The following is an 18,015-nucleotide window of genomic DNA, read 5'->3' as shown; positions in this document are numbered from 1 at the left end:
CCTCTTTTAAGGAAGAAATATTTCTGCTTATACCAGAAGGTACTGGTGCTATAATCAATTGTATTAGTTCTATTCTATCAGATTATTTTTAATGCTGCAACAACTGCAAAAGTAGACTTTACTGAAAATGAACTGTTTGATATGTATGATAAATTCTGTCTTGGCTCAAACTTACCCTAGTTGTAGTGGTGTGACAGGCAATGGCAACTTTACAGAAATAAAACTAACTGCATGTGGGAGCTGTAACCATTTCAATGGTGCATTTTTATGTTTGTTACACCAGTAAACGTAATTCTCCATCTGAAGCTGGGAAAGGACTGTGATAAATAATTCATGATTTGTTTCCAATAGTATACCCCTTTTTATTATATTACTGCACCAGCAGCTTTAGATGAATTTTGGAACTACATTGTACTTATCAGGAATGTCCTTATATGACTTGTTATCACTACTTCAATGCAATCCTTATTCAGATTTCTACTATTCTCTGTATTTCGCTACTCTTGTCCTATCTTGCCCCTATTTACTCATCACTCCTAACTGCAATGATTCCTGGCTGAGCAATATCTTATTTGTAAAATTTGCATCCTTAATTTTAAATAAGGATTGCTTAGTCATACCTCTGTAATGTCTTCCTGCCTCCAAAACATAGAACACAGAACATAGAACAGTACCACATAGTACAGGCCCTTTGGCCCACAATGGCAGCACATTCAATGCACCCACAACTCAGTGTAAAAACTTTCCTCTGATATCCCTCTACACTTTCCTCAAATCACCTTATAATTATGCCCACTCATTTTAGCCATTTCTGCCCTGGGAAAAAGTCTGTGGCACCCCTTTCAATCTGTGCCTCATCATCTTGAGCTCCTCTATTAAGTCACCTCTCATCCTCTTTTACTCCAAGCTCTAGCTCTCTCAACCATCCTCAGAAGACATGCACTATCAGCATTACTGATAAATCTCCTCTGCATCTTCACTAAAGTGTCCACATCATTCCAATAATGAAGCAACCAGACAGAATAAAGTACCCTAAGTTTGGTCTATGGATGTGGACCCAACATCCTTCTGTTCCACCACACTGCTAAGAATCCTGCCATTATCCCAGTGTTCTGCCTTCAAGTTCAACCACCCAAACTGTATCTCTTCTCCAAATTGTCTCCAATTGCCATTTCTCAAAACAGCTCTGCATCCTATCAGTGTTCTGTTTCAACCTACGACAACCTTCCATACCATCCACACCAACCTTTGTGTAATCTGCAACCTTACCAACACACCTTTTTACTTGCTCATCAAAGTATTTTTTAAAAAATCTCAAACAACAGGTGTCCAAGAGCAGATCACTGTGGAACATTACTGGGCATTAACTTCCAGGCAGAATATACTCCATATAATACTGCCATCTGCTTTCTGTAGGCAAGCCAATTCTGAACCATGCAGACAAGTCTCCCTGAATCCTATTCCTTCTGGCTTTCGAAATGTTGCTGTAGTGGTGAACTTTGTGAAATGCCTTACAAAAATCCATATATTCCACACCCTCTGCTCTACCTTCATCAATTTGTTTTGTCACTTCGTCAAAGAATTCAATCAGGCTCATGAGACATAACCTGCCTCACAAAGATATGCTAAATGCAATTAAGCTCCAAAAACTTGTAACTTCTGTCTCTAAGAATCCTCTCCAAAAGATTGCTCATCACTGACAATCACAGGTCTAAAATTCCCAGGATTATCCCTATTACCTTTCCTGAACAAAGGAATAACATTTGCCATCCTTCAGTCTTCTGGTACTACTCCTCTGACCAGTAAGAGGAAAGGCCAATGAGTAGAGATCATCGCCAAAGGTGCAGCAATCTCCTCCCTCAGTTCCCATAGTAACTTTGGGTATATCCCATCTAGCCCAAGGGACTTATCTATCCTAATAGTTTTCAAAGATCCAGGACAGCCTTTCTTAATGACAACATGTTCCAGCATATCAGTCTGTTTTACATTGTCCTCAAATTCATCACAGTCCCACTCACTGGTGAACACTGAAGTAAAGTATTCAATAAGGACCTTCCCTATCTCCTCCGATTCCAGGCACATGTTTCCACTTCTCTCCCTGATTGGTCTGACTTTCACACTTGTTATTCTCCTGTTCTTTACATAAGTGTGGGATGCCTTGGGTTTTCCTCAACCCCACTCGCCAAAGTCTTCTCATGCTCCCTTCTAGTTACCCTAAGTCCATCTCCTTCTTGGATACCTTGTTATTTTCTAGAGTCCTGTCTGATCCTTGCTTTGTAAACACTAAGTATGTTTCCTTCTTCCTCTTGACTAGATAGTTCCTTTGCCCTACCATCCTTTCCCTGCCTCAAGGGACAAACTTACCCAGGATCCCATGCAAGGGGTCCAATATCCTAGCAGGTAGGTTTAATAGAGCTGTTAGGAAGGGTTTAAGTTAATTTGGCAGGGGGATGGGAACTGGAGTGATAGAGTTGAGTAAGGGGAAAACAGAAATAAATCAAAGACAGTGTGCCACAGAGATAATAGAAAGAACAGGCAGGAGATGAGGCATGATCACAGCTGGTGGGATGATTTACAAGAGCAACAGAGGTGTGGCACAGTTAAAACAGAAAGCAACAAATACTGGACTGAAAGTGTTATATTTGAATGCACACAGCATAAGAAATAAACTGGATTATCTTGAAATTCAGCTTCAGATTGGCAAGTATGATGTTCTGGCCATCTCTGAAACTTAGCTAAAGGATGGCTGTCATTGGGAACTGAACTTCCAAGGATATGTGGTGTATCAGAAAGATAGGTTAGTAGGCAAAGGGGGTGGTGTGGCCCTGTGTATAAGAAATAATATTAAACCATTAGAAAGGGATGACATAGGATTGGAAGGTATAGAGTCTCTATGGGTTCATAAGAAATGGCAAGGATAAAAGGACCCTAATGGCAGTTGTATACAGGCTGTTATGAATGTACCACAGCTCTGAGGGGCCGAAGGGGCGGGAGCAGCCCCCTCCTTCTGGAGAATCGCAAGATCGCTATTAATTCGGGTCTCGGACCCAGGAAGTGAGAGACAATGCAACGGTTTTGGCCATTGTTCTTAGAGGCACCTGTGTGACGTGCATGTCCCTGCTACGTGACAGCTACCATGGATATGGACACCCTCGGGCAATGTGGGGGTGGGGATTGCATCACCCTACTTTGATGGACATCTACAACTCTGCAAGTCAAGATAAAAGGGGACTGCAGGAGGCAGTACCCCAGCGACGCACCAGTAGGACACCCTCGCTCAGTGCTCCCGTAATAGCTGGAAGCCACTCAACACCACGTGCGCTCCTAACTCTTTTGCCTGGGGAGTGGGTGGCTGATAATACTGAGAAGGACTTTGAACTAACAATGGGGAAACAACGTTCCCCTGATTTTACGGAGTGGCTTCATAAAGACCCGGGCAAGTTTTTTTTCGTTTTTCACCCATCCCTCTAAAACACGTGAAACCCAGCGATTCCCCGAAAGGCTAAAGTCTGCAGACTTCTGAGTGACTTTTATATTTCCAACGGACAATATATTATCCCCTAGACAACAGTCGAGATTACTTCTTAATGATGATTATTACTATACCCGCGCTTTAGATTGAGTATTGACGACGTGCATTATCTGAATGTTTGTATTAACCTTACTTTTGTGCCCCTTTATAAATAAAAACGTTTGAAAATAGTGACATCAGACTTCAACGGACCTCTCTATCTTTGCTGGTAAGTTATCCAGTTACGGGATACATAACAAGGCCTCCAAACAGCAGCCGGGATGTGGATTACAAATTAGAGCAACAGATAGAAAAGGCGTGTCAGAAAGGCAATATCATGATTATCATTTGGAATTTTAATATGAAAGTGGATTGGGAAAACCAGGCCAATACTTGACCTCAAGAGAGAGAATCTGTAGAACATCTAAAGGATAGCTTTTCAGAACAGCTTGTTGTTGAGTCCGCTAGGGGATCGGCTGTACTGGATTGGGTGTTTTAAATGATCCAGAAGTGATAAGAGAGCTTAAGATTAAGGAACCCTTAGGGAATAGTGATCACAATATGATTGAGTTCACTTAGAAATTTCAGAAGGAGAAACTAAATCCCAATGTGTCGGTATTCTAGTGGAATAAATTACAATGGCATGAGAGGGGAACTGGCCAAAGTAGACTGGAGAAGGACATTAGCAAAAAGGGCAGCAGACGGCAATAGCTGGAATTTCTGCGAAAAAATGAGGGAAGTGCAAGACAGATATATTCCAAATAAGAAGAAATTTTCAAATGGTAGAAGGACACTACCGTGGCTGACAGGTGGAGTCAGAGCTAAAGTAAAAGCAAGAAAGGGCATACAAGGAAGCCAAAGCTAGTGGGAAGATGAGGATTGGGAAGCTTTTAAAAACTTGCAGAAGGAAACTAAGGTGGTCATTAGGAAGGAAAAGATGAATAATGAAAGGAAGCTGGTGACTAATATCAAAGAAGAAACTAAAAGCTTTTTTAAGTATATAAAGGGTAAAATAGAGTTGAGGGTAGATATAGGACCAACAGAAAATGACACTGGAGAAATCGTAATGAGAGACGCAGAGATGACAGAGGTACTGAATGCATATTTTGCATCAGTCTTCACAGTGGAAGACATCTGCAGTATACTGGGCATTCAAGAGTGTCAGAGAAGTGAAGTATGTGCAGTGAAAATTACGACTGAGAAGGTGCTCAGGAAGCTTAAAGGTCTGAGGGTGGATATATCTTGGACCTGATGGAATGCACCTTGAGTTCTGAAGGAATTAGCTGGAGAGATCGCAGAGGCATTAACAATGATCTTTCAAGAATCAATAGATTCCGGCATTGTACCGGGTGACTGGAAAATTGCAAATGCTACTCCGCTATTTAAGAAGGGTGGGAGGCAGCAGAAAGGAAACTATAGACCTGTTAGCCTGATATCAGTGATTGGGAAGTTATTGGAATCGATTGTTAGGGATGAGATTACTGAGTACCTGGAGGCACATGACAAGACAGGCCAAACCCAGCATTTGTTTGTTGAAAGGAAAATCCTGCCTGACTAATCTACTGGAATTTTTTGATGAAATTACAAGCAGGGTAGACAAAGGAGATGTAGTAGATGTGATGTACTTGGACTTTCAGAAGGCCTTTGACAAGGTGCCGCACATGAAACTGCTTAGCAAGATAAGAGCCCATAGAATTACAGGGATGTGACAAGGATGGGTGGAGCATTGGCTATTGGTAGAAAACAGAGAGTGAGAATAAAGGGATCCTATTCTGGCTGGCTGCCGGATACCAGTGGAGTTCCACAGGGTTCGGTGTTGGGACCGCTGCTTTTTACAATGTATGTCAATAACGTGGACTGTGGGATTAATGGATCTGTGGCTAAATTTGCCAATGATACAAAGATAGGTGGAGGAGCAGGTAGTTCTGAGGAAACAGAGAGCCTGCAGAGAGACTTAGATGTTTTAGGGGAATGGGCAAAGAAGTGACAAATGAAATACAATGTTGGAAAGTGTATGGTCATACACTTTGGTGGAAGAAGTAAACGGGCAGACTATTATTTAGATGGGGAGAGAATTCAAAATGCAGAGATGCAAAAGGACTTGGGAATCCTTGTGCAAGATACCCCAAAGGTTAAGTTTCCAGGTTGAGTTGGTGGCGAAGGCGGCGAATGCAATGTAGGCATTCATTTCTAGAGGTAAAGAATTTAAGAGCAGGGATGTGATCTTGAGGCTCTATAAGGCACTCATGAGACCACACTTAGGAGTATTGTGTGTAGTTTAGGGCTCCTTATTTTAGAAAGGATATACTGACATTGGAGAGGGTTCAGAGAAGATTCACGAGAATGATTCCAAGAACGTAAGGGTTACTGTATGAGGAACGTCTGGGTGTTCTTGGGCTGTATTCCCTTGAGTTCAGGAGAATGAGAGGGGATCTCATAGAAACATTTCGAATGTTAAAAGGCCTGAATAGATTAGATATTTCCCATGGTAGGTGGGTCTAGGACAAGAGGGCAAGACTTCAGGATTTAAGGACACCCATTTAGAACAGAGATGTGGAGAAATTACTTTAGTCAAAGGGTGGTAAATCTGTGGAATTTGTTGCCATGAATGGCTGCAGAGGCCAAGCCATTGGGTATATTTAAGGCAGAGATAGATAGTTTCTTGATTAGCCAGGGCAACAAAGGGTATGGGGAGAAGGCAGGGGAGTGGGGATGAATGGAAGAATAGGATCAGGCCATGACTGAATGGTGCAGCAGTCTAGATAGGCCAAATAGCCTATTTCTGCTGCTATATCTTATTGTCTTAAGTACTCACTAAACATCCTCCACATTTCAGTTGTCCATTTCCCCGAGTACTGTATATCTGTTTGCAATCTATGTTTCCAAGTTTCTGTCTCACAGCATCATAACTCCCTCCCCCAATTAAATACTTACACATACCACTGGCTCTTATCCCTGTACAAGGCTATGGAAAAGGTCAAGGAGTTGTGATCACTGTCTCCAAAATGCTTACCCACTAAGAAATCAGTCAACTGACCAGATTCACTGGCTAGTACCAGATCTGGTATGGCTTCTCCTCTAGCTGGCCTGTCTACATATTGTGTCAGGAATCCTTCCTGAACACACTTAACGAATACCACCCCATCTAAACTGTTTGCACTAAGGGGTTCCAATCAATATTAGGGAAGTTGAAGTCATCCATACCAGCAACCCTATTATTTTTGCACCTTTCCAAAATTTGCCTCCCAATCTGCCGCTTTGGGTCTCTGCTGCTATTAGGGGGTGGGGGGGTGCGGTGGTCTATGGAATTCCTTGAACAGAGTGACTGCAACCTTCCTGTTTCTGACTTCCATCCACATTGACTCAGGAGATGATTCCTTCACAACATTCTCCCTTTCTGCAACTCTGATTCTGTCCCTGATTAATAATGTTATTCCTCTCCTCTTTACAGCCCTCCCTGTACTCATTTTGAAACATCTACATATTGCAACATCCAGCAGCCATTCCTGCCTTGTAGCAGCCAAGTCCCTGGAATGGCCACAATGCCATAGTTATTTGTGCTGACCCATGCTCTATGTTCATCACCCTTGTTCCTTATACTTCTTGCATTAAAATTAACCCATCTCAAACAACCCTACTGACCGCAATTATGCCCTATCCACTGCCTAAAAACCTCTCTACTTGCTGCATCTACCTTTACAGCAACAGCCCCATCCTCTAAGCTACGACTGGTTCCCATCCCCCTGCCAAACTAGTTTAAACCCACCCCAACAGCTCAAGCAAACTCCTAACCTTGAGTTAACTCCCAAGGATATTGGTTCCCTTTGAGATCAGGTGTCATACCTTCCATATAAGTGATCCCAATGATCTATCCCCTGCACCAATTTCTCAGCCACACATTCATTTGTCAAATTACTCTATGTTTACCGTTACTTGCATGAGGTACAGATAATAATCTGGAGATTAATATCTTTGAGGTCCTATATCCTCTCATCAAACCCTCATCCTTTTCCTACCTATACCATCAGTACCAATATGTACCGTGACTTCTGATAATTCACCTCCCACCTTGAGAATGCTGTATTTCAGACCCTGGTATCTGGGAGATAACATACCATCTGGGAGTCCTTTTTCACATCCACAAATTCTCTTGTCGATTCCTCCTAACTATTGAATCCCTTGTCATCACTGCTTTCTTCTTTTGTCCTCTTCCCTTCTAAGCCACAGAAACAGACTAAATTCCAGAAAACTGGTCACTCCAGCTTTCGCCCTGGTAAGTTAGTCTTTCCACAGTATTCAAAGCAGTATACTTTTATTGAGTGGAGCAGCCATTGGTGCTCTGAACTATCGGCCTATTTTCCTTCCTTCCCCAAGTAACGCAGCCACCTGCCTCCTTCAAGTTAAGTGTTACGACCTCCCTGTAGCGCTTATCTATCACCTTCTCATTCTCCAGAATGAGTTAAGGTCACCCAGCTCCAGTACCTTAACATGGTCTGAAAGGAGCTGTATAAAGAGGCACTTCTCACATATGTAGCATCAAGGACATTGGAGATCTTCCAGATCTCCCAATCTCTTGTACAAGGAGCACACCAGTGACCTGGGGTCTATTCTCTCTCATCTAGCTCAGCATTGATAAAGAAAAAATGAGAAACTTAACTGAAAACTCGACCTAGCCTCTGCCTCTCCTCCCTGAAACTTCTTGAGCCAAAATCTCAGTTCCTCACTTGAACTCTGTCTCATTCCAATAATGACCCCTTCCACAAAGACTACTCAGCCTAAACTTAACTTCTTTATAGTAGCACTTGCCAAGTACCTAATCACCCACACGATCTCAAGCTCCACAGAAAGTCCCAATTGGCATCACTCGCTTTTTTAAATCTGTTGCTAAACTCCACATGTAACCATTCCAAGCAACTCTCCAAAAGCAACACTTGGAGATCTCCATGCCTTTTCAGTTCTGTCCCTTTGACATTCAAAATTAAATGCTCACAATATTCCAATTAGCAGCCTCAACTCTAACCTCTGGAACTCCCTCCCAAAATTTATAAGCAGCTGGACCTGTATAAACTTTCCTTATTAATGGCATTTAATCTGCTTTTATTCACAGGATATATTTCCGTCAGTTGTCCACAGGGAGAATTTGAAGGATGGTTTTAGAGGCAGCATATACTTAGTGAACATCACTAAGACTTCATACGCACCGAATTTACAGGAAAATGGGGTATGAAGACCATTTTTCTTATTCACTTGTCAGATTTTGTGTAGTCATGGCACATGGAAAACAGTTATTGCCCATCCCCAATTACTTAAGAGAAGGTTAATGATAAATCGCCTTCCTAAACTATATCATTTTTTCCAGCAATGTTAACCAGAAAAGGCCCCCTTTATTCCCACTCTTTTCCACTTGTCAGTCAGTCAATCTTCTATTGATACTCTTACCTTTCCTGCAATACCAAGGGCTCTTAATTTGTTAAATAGCCTCATGTGCAACACCTTGTCAAAAGCCTTCTGATCCTTGAAAAATCATTACTAATGCCTCAGCAATCTTTTCAGCTACCTCGTTCAGAATGCTGGGGTTTATTCCATCTAGTCCAAGTGAGTTATCTATGAATATTTAGACTTACCGCTTCCCAAGCACCTTCTCTTCAGTAATGGCAATGCATTCACTTCTGCTCCCTGACTTTGTCACATTCCACAATTTTGTATTTTTGGCTAGCCTGCCTTCATATTTCATCTTTTTTCTTTTTAGTTGCCTTTTGTTGGTTTTTAGAAGCATCCTAATCCTCCCCCTTCCCATTAATTTCTGCAATATTTTATGCCTTCTCTTTTGCTTTTATGCTGACTTTGACTTCCCTTGTCAGCCCTGATCATACTGTTAGAATGCTTCCTCTTCTTTGGGATGCATCATTCCTGTGCCTTTCAAATTTCCCTTGGTAACTTTAGCCATTGCTGCTCTGGGGTCATGCTACTCATTAGCTTTTGCCAGTTCCTTTCTCATGCCTCTGTAATTCCTTTTACTGCAATGCAATACAGATACATCTAATTTTAGCTTCACCTTCTCAAACTGTAGGATGGATTCTATCATATCGTGATCACCTAGGGGTTCCTTTACCTTAAGTACTCTAATCAAATCTAGGTCATGACATAATACCCAATCCAAAATTGCCATTCCCCTAGTGAGCCCAATCACAAGCTGCTCTAAAAAGCTTTCCCATCGGCATTCTACAAATTCCCCCTCTTGGGATCCAGCACCAACGCAATTTTCCCAACTGACCTGCATATTGAAATACCTCATGATTATTGCAACAATGCCCTTTTGACATGCCTTTTTTATCTCCCTTTGTAATTTGTAGCCCAAATCCTGGCTATTGTTCAGAGGCCTGTATGTAACTCCCATCATGGTCTTTTTCCCTCTGAGGTTTCTTAACTTTACCAATAAGGATTCTACATCTTCTGCTCCTGTCACCTTGTTCTTTGGATTTGATTTCATTTTTCTTTTACCAACAGAGCATCCCACACTCTCTGCCCACCTGCCTGTCCTTCGATACAATGTGTATCCCTGGATGCTCAATCCCAACTTCTATCAGTCATGATTCAGAAAAGCCTACAATGTCGTACCTGCCATGTTTAACTGCACTACAAGATTATCTACCTTATTTCATATATTGCACTTATTCAAATAAAACACCCTCAGTTCTGTATTCATCACCATTTTTGATTCTGAACCTCATCCCATTGACTGCTATTCTTACCCTATAATCTGCTTGTCCTTCCTCACAGACTCACTACACACTACAACATTTTTAACCTCTGTTATGCCTGTGCCCAACTCTGAGGGGCCGAAGGGTCCCAAAGTAGCCCCCTCCTTTTTGAGAATCGCAAGATCGCTATTGTCAGGTCAGGAAACCCAGGAAATGAGAGAGAGATGTTTGGAATGTCCTGGCTCCTCAGCGATACAAAGCGATGGGAAACGGCCATTGTCTCTTGGAGACGGAATTGTGTATTGAGTACTGTGCTATTTATTTGAAGCCCTCAGGGAATGACCAAAAGTGGGCTGGTTGAGGGGAGGCATCCCTCCACCCTGATTGACATCTGAGACCCTGTAAGTCAGGATAAAAGAGGGTCTGGGGAACAGCCCCTTCAGACGCACCCGGAGAAACGCTAGAAATCCCGTGACAGCATTTAATAGCGACAGATGGTGGGGCTCGCGTGCGTCCTTTTCCTTGGCCTAGGAATTGGCGGGCTTCCATGGAACGGCTTAGCTAAAAGGACCGACTACAAAAACGGAACTCTCGAAGGATCGACATCGTAAAAAGGAAAAGCTGGCAAGTTTAAAACATCTGTCTCTCTTGACTCCAACCAAAGGCTGCAGCCTGAATAAGCTAATGACTTTTATATTTCCATTGGACAATACATTATCCCCTAGACAACGATAGAGCTTATTTCTTATCGATTATTATCATACCCGCACTGTTAGAGTTAGTATTGACGACGTATATTATCTGTATGTTTGCATTGATATTATTTTTGTGTATTTTTACCAATAAGTACTGTTAAAAATAGTAGCATCAGACTTCAACGGACCTCTCTATCTTTGCTGGTAAGTGACCCAGTTACGGGGTACGTAACACCTCTCACTGCTACGGTCGGAAGTTCCCACCTGCTTCAAAAAGGCGACAATTATACTAGTGCCCAAGAATAGTTGGGTGAGCTGTCTTAACAACTATTGTCCAGTAGCACTCGTATCTATGGTGATGAAATGCTTTGAGAGATTGGTCATGGCTAGAATCAACACCTGCCTCAGCAAGGACCTGGACCCACTGCAACTTGTCTATGGCCACTATAGGTCAAAGGCAGATGCAATCTTAATGGCTTTTCACACAGCCTTAAATCACTTAGACAATAGAAACACCTATGTCAGATTGTTGTTCATTGACTATAGCTCAGCTTTTAAAACCATAATTCCTTCAGTCCTGATCAAAAAGCTACACAACCTGAGCGTCTGTCCCTCCCTCTGCAATTGAATCCTTGACTTCCTAACCGAAAGACCACAATCTATGCAGACTGTAAGTAACCCCTCCTCCTTGCTGATAATCTGCACTGGGACACCTCAGGGGTATGTGCTTAGCCCACTGCTCTACTTTCTCTTTACCTATGACAGCGTGGCAAGGCATAGCTCAAATACCATCTATAAATTTGCTGATGATACAACCACTGTTGGCAGAAATGGAGATGAGAGGGAGTACAAAAGCGAGATATACCAGCTAGTGGAGTGGTGTCGCAGCAATAACCTTGCACTCAACATCAGTAACACCAGAGCTGATCGTGCACTTCAGAAAGAGTAAGATAAGGGACCAATCCTAATAGAGGGATCAGAAGTGAAGACAGAGAACAATTTCAAGTTCCTGGCTGTCAATATCTTTGAGGACTTAGCAAACCTGCCACTAGGACATTGGTCCTTTTTTTGTACATGGCATACTTTCCCCAGAAGAGATCACAATGATCCAGAAATCTAAAACCTTGACCTCTGCACCAATTGTTCAGCCATGCATTTGTTTGCCACATCATCCTATTCTTATCCTTACTGGTACGTGGCACAGACAGAGGTTACTACCCTGGAGATCCTGCTTGTCAGCCTTCTGTCTAACTGTCCATGTTCTCTTTTCAGGACCACCTCCCTTTTCCTACCAATATGTACCACAACTGCAGAGTGCTCACTCTCCCCCTTTAAAATAGCTGTCTATTTCCTTTCCTTTCCTGACAGTCACCCAGCTACCTCCTTGCAGCTTCTCTCAATCACATCCTAATTCTCCCTTATGAACAGAGGGTCATTGAGAAGAAGCTCCAATTCCTTAACACAATCTCTAAGGAGATGCAACTCGGTACACTTCATGCAGATGTGTAGTTATCAAGGAGACTGCAGGTCCCCTAGAGATCCTACACCTCGTGCAAGGAACATATCAAAATATCAGGACCCATTGTCAGCTGACTAGATACGTATCAATGGAAAAAATAACTTACTAGAAACTTACATATTTAGAATCTCCATCTGTGCTTGCCTAATCCTGCTGAGTCAAAGCCTGGCTACTCCAACATTGTGCTGATTGCAACTGCCGAAAAGAGCTGAAGGCACGGGAGTTCCTCTTACAACTCACGTTGCGTCACCAATGAATGGTCCCTCACACTAATTGCAGCCCACTGATTTTATTGGGGGGGGGGAGGATCTTGTTGATGGTAACGGCATTAAATATGTGGAGATTTGTGACATATATGATTATATGATATATATGTACAATGTCTGAAGTATGTATGGAAATGTTTGTTTGATGATGAACTTTAACAAAAAAAAATAAATTACAAAAAAAAATCAAAGGTAGAAAGTCTTTGATTGACACCTTTGTGGTACAAGTATTTACTTGCCACTAATTGGCCAGGTCTAAATTGTCTACAGTATATCTTACAGCAGGTAGACATAGATTAGTTCATGTACTGGATAAGGTTGAAAACTGTGCAACTATCAGCACCTATCTTCACTTCTGACATAATGGAAAGGAGGTTGATGATGATGCATGTAAAAATGATCCAGCATGGACCAATACTCTGAGAAATTCCAAAAGTGATATGCTGTGGTTGAATGAACTGATGTTGAACAACCAAAACCGTTGGAGCTGTTGCAGTGTTCTTCCCTTGATACCCATTAATAATGCTTTAATCAGGGATCCTTCTTGCCATTCTTCACCAAGTATTGCTTTAATGTATTACGCCTGTGCCCCCACCCCTTTTTGAGAATTGCAAGATCGCTATTAAGTCAGGTCAGGAGACCCAGGAAATAAGAGAGAAGCATTTGGAATGTCTTAGCCGCTCGGCGATACAAAGCTACGGGAATCAGCCATTGTCTCTTGGAGACGGAATTGTGTATTGAGTACTGTACTATTTATTCGAAGCCCTCAGGAAATGACCAAAAGTGGGCTGGTTGAGGGGAGGCATCCCTCCACCCTGATTGACATCTGAGACCCCGTGAGTGAGGATAAAAGAGGGTCTGTGGGAACAGCCCCTCAGATGCACCAGACGAAATGCTAGAAATCCTGTAACAGCGTAATAGCGAAAGCCGGTGGAAAGTCACGTGCGTACTTTTCCATTTGCCTCGGAATTGGTGGGCCTTGCCACAGAAGAATGGCTTTAGCTAACAACAAAGGAGAAATCAGCCCCAACGACTCTCGAAGGATCGACATCATAAAAGGAATGGGCAAGTTTTAATCCGTCTCTCTCTCCAACCAAAAGCTGCAGCTTGAATGAACTAAAGTGACTTGTATATTCCCATCGGACACTACATTATCCCCTAGACAACGATAGAGCTATTTCTTATTGATTATTATTATACCCGCGCTTTTAGATTTAGTATTGATGATGTATATTATATGTATGTTTGCATTGATATTATTTTTGTGTATTTTTATCAATAAATACCGTTAAAAATAGTACCATCAGACTTCAACGGACCTCTCTATCTTTGCTGGTAAGTGACCCAGTTACGGGGTACGTAATAAATGTCACAGGCAGCTGCTCTTACCACACCTCTGTAACTCAGCTCTTTGATCCATGTTTAAACCATAATAAAGTTGGACCAGGCTATCATCTATAAGCAAGGTGTTATCAACAGTACTGAATTGGATTTATGCTGCTTTTGCATACACAACATAGCTGGGTAATTTACCACATGGATAGTTAAAGGACAGGATTGTAATTTTACTGAAACAGCTTGCCACTACATAATGCAGTTCACATGATTTTATGTTTCTTAATATTAATGAACCATGTATTTCTTCTCTGTCAGTCTTTTTGCCATAAAAGCATGCTTCAAATCCACCTCTGACTGTTTAAATAAAAGCTGACCTTATATCTCAGTTTGTTTGGTGCTATTTTGATTGATACTGCTTCTGTGAAGTATTCTAGGATGTTATGCTTCACTAAAAGAGATATATTGATGGAAATTGCAGGCTTAGATTTTGCTGGAAGATCCATTCCACGTAAATGGGAGAAAACAACAATTACTGAACTTGGCTTCATACCGTTTAATCTGAGCAGAATTTAAAAGCAATTGAAATACGATGAATATGATACCTAGGCACCTAGCACAATGGGATGAATGTCCAAAAATATTTGATTTAGCTACCTTGTAGTTGATAGTTGTAATAACAAATAGCAATATAATTTCGATGTACTTGGGTCAATTTACAGGATGTCACTCATCAACAATTCATTTTTATGGATAAGTTTCTTTGATGTAGAAGAAAGCCTCTTACATTATTACAAGAGAAATTAAGCCTGGCCATTAAGATTGTTTTCCAGAGATGTTGAAGAGTAAAGTGAGATTGTGTGGTTTAATGAAGGAGTTGAGGGTGTTAGGTGAAAGGTTAAGGATGATTAATTGGCGATTTGAAGTAAACTAACAATAATTTTGAAATGTTCAAAAACTACCATTTATTAATAATGTTAGCAAAGATTACACTTCTAATCAGGAATCTAAATGCTTTGAAGGTTAAATGACATCATGTACTTCGGCAGAAATGAGAACTCAACTTAATGAATGTGATTGGATCGACAGTGACTGCACCAACATTAATAAATTACTTTTATGTCAGAAACAGAGAGGCAGTAAGATGGATAGTTGCTGATAAGTTTTATTTGACACAAACTAGGCTATAAAGAAACATTTTTATATTCTCTTTCCACCTTCACTTTGTCTAAACTTTCACTGCTTGTTTAACATCCAGAAATAGATTAGGAGGTACTTCTTTTAACTGAATCCAGGAAGGACATCCGCCTTTTTTCTTGTTCCCAGTCTAAAACTCTGTTTCCCAGTCACCAACTCCATTCCTCTCCATATCATTTGTTGTGTAGCCTGAGACAGACTACTGACGACATATTTGTGCATTCATTGTCTATCTGTATTTCCATTCTTATTCACCAACAGTTTATTGTTTCCTTTTCAAACAAAGGCAACATTTTGAAGTTTCTATCCTTATTTTCTAATTGCTGCATCATTTTCCTATTTCGTATTTCCTTAGATGTCTCCTTCCAGACTCTGCAGGAATTGTGGCCAATGGCCTATTGGTCTGCTCACCACCTTAACCTTCCAGCAAATCTCTCAAAATAAGTTCTATTCCTAACTTGTATGGAAAATAGAATAGGAAACATGAATCTGGCATCGTGTGGCTTTTCTGGTGTTGTAATAATAGGAGAGATTTAACTAAAGTATCACAACATTTTCTTAACTAGTGCACCATATAAACATGCCAGGCAATTCATGGTTGCTAACAATATTTGTTTGTTATTGTACACAAAATGATAAATCTGGATGATGAATTTCTTTGTATTTACTGTACATTTTAATGTTTTAGCTTAGATTTTGTTGTTTTATTCTGTTCATAATGAGCACCAGCTACATAAGTAGCTTCGGAAAGTGAGGGCAATTACTACATAAGCTCTTTATTTTTGTCTTGCTGAGGAAAGAGAAGCAAGACTTTTAGGAATTCAAAATGAAAGGCAGCATTTCCTTCCTATCCTCTCTGACTTTTCCAAGATAGCCAAAATCCATTTTCTCTTCCCTAGATAACAGACTGAGCACAGTTCTTTAAGCTATGCTCTTTAACAATTGGGATTCTTTGTAGCCTTGCAATTTTAACTATTTTCACAGAATTGAACCAGTTAATTTGACTGAAAGTGAATAGTAAATAAGGGAAGCTGGTTAAATAAACCTAAGGTAGGTTATTTACTTCAGGATAAATTGCAGCGACATACCCCCCCCCCCACCCCACCCGGAACAATCCCATGCAGAGTGTACCACCATTTGCTAACATTTGTTCAGGAAGGCAAAAGACTGGCCCCTTAACAACAGTAGTGGAATCAATGCAAACATAGATTGATCACAAGACATCTCAGGAATAAAACTGGAAGGCTTGCAAGAGTTAAACCCAAAGAGCAAGACACATCAACTCCTATCATAATATCTTTTAGAAAGATGATCACTTCATGATTGTCAATATTGTCAACAGACATCATTTGGAGAAGTTACCTGTAATTCCGAATTATATCAGTTTTGCACCAATTTTTTTTTCTGCTTTTGTTTATTCTGCCTTGTTTCTGCTCCAAAATAACTAGTTCCAATCTTATCATTTAACCTTTGTAGAAAATTTTATTCTGAATTTTCTACTAAAGATGCAGAAAGAGAATCATTACCACTATGCACATACAAAGCAACAGCTTCATAACAATGCAACTTAAATTTCCACATTCATTGGACAATTCTTTTAGGATAAGAATACCTTCTCTAAAGAGACTACTCATTGTGATGAAATGCTTCGACAGGTTGGTCATGGCAAGAATTAACTCCTGCCTAAGCCAGGACCTGGACTTGCTAAAATTTGCCTACCATCATAACAGGTCTACTGTGGATGCAATCTCATTAATTCTCCACTTGACCTTGGATCACCTGGACAACAGCAATACTTATATCAGGATGCTGTTCATTGATTACAGCTCAGCATTCAGCATCATCCCTTCAGTACTAATGAACAAATTTCAAAAGCTCTCTCTGCAACTGAATCCTTGACTTTCTCACCAGGAGACCACAAGCAGACAATCAACGCAGGTGCACCTTAAGGATGCTTACACAGCCCACTGTTCTACTTTCCCTGCATTCAAAAATGTGTGATTGGGCACAGCTTAAATGCCATTCCCAAATTTGCCAACTAAACCACTGTTATTGGCAGAATGCCAGATGGCAACAAGGAGGAATACAGGAGTGAGACAGGCTGGCTGGCTGAGTGATGCTGCAACAACAATAATGCATTCAATGTCAGCAAAACCAAGGAATTAATTGTGGACTTCAGAAAATGAAATGGAAAACTAGTCATTATTGAAGAGTCAATGGTGGAAGGGGTGAGTAGTTTCAAGTTGCTGGATGCTGAAGACCAATCTTGGGCCCAACACATGAATGCAATCACGAAGAAGGCAGAAGGCATACTTGGGTTTATACTTCACTAGGGGCTTGAGAAAATTTGATATATCAGCAAAAACTACATATGGACAGCATACTACTTGTAAGGAGGCTACACTGTGCAGAATCAAAAGAGGCTGCAGAGCGTTGCAGACTCAGCCTATCATGGGTACAACCCTCCCTACCATCTTAAAAAGGCAGAGCCTCAAGAAGGGAGCATTTGCCATTAAGGATCCTTGTCATCCGGAACAGACCCTCAACTCATTACTACAATCAGACAGGAGGAACAGCAGCTTGAAGATGAACTCTCAATGTTTTTGGAACAGCACCTTCCCCTACACCATCATACTTCTTAATGACCCCTGAACCATGAATGCCATGTCATTATTCCTCTATTGCACTATTTATTTACTGTATTTTTATTAATGTTTTTATGTTGTGCACTGTACTGCTGCCACAAAACAACAAATCTTGCAATACATGGCAGTAATAATAAACCTGATTC

At 41.1% G+C, this 18,015-nt stretch overlaps 1 protein-coding gene across 1 annotated transcript in view; it reads right to left on the bottom strand.

Annotated features, from left to right (window-relative positions):
- The window catches only part of fat4 (FAT atypical cadherin 4), a 363,920-nt gene that overhangs the window by 184,658 nt on the left and 161,247 nt on the right, over window positions 1-18,015 (bottom strand). The window lies entirely within an intron of this gene.

Source organism: Hypanus sabinus, chromosome 3 (assembly GCF_030144855.1).
Source record: "Hypanus sabinus isolate sHypSab1 chromosome 3, sHypSab1.hap1, whole genome shotgun sequence".
Lineage (NCBI taxonomy): Eukaryota > Metazoa > Chordata > Chondrichthyes > Myliobatiformes > Dasyatidae > Hypanus > Hypanus sabinus.
Note: the sequence above shows the minus strand (reverse complement) of the source record. Positions and strands in the feature narration are given on the sequence as shown.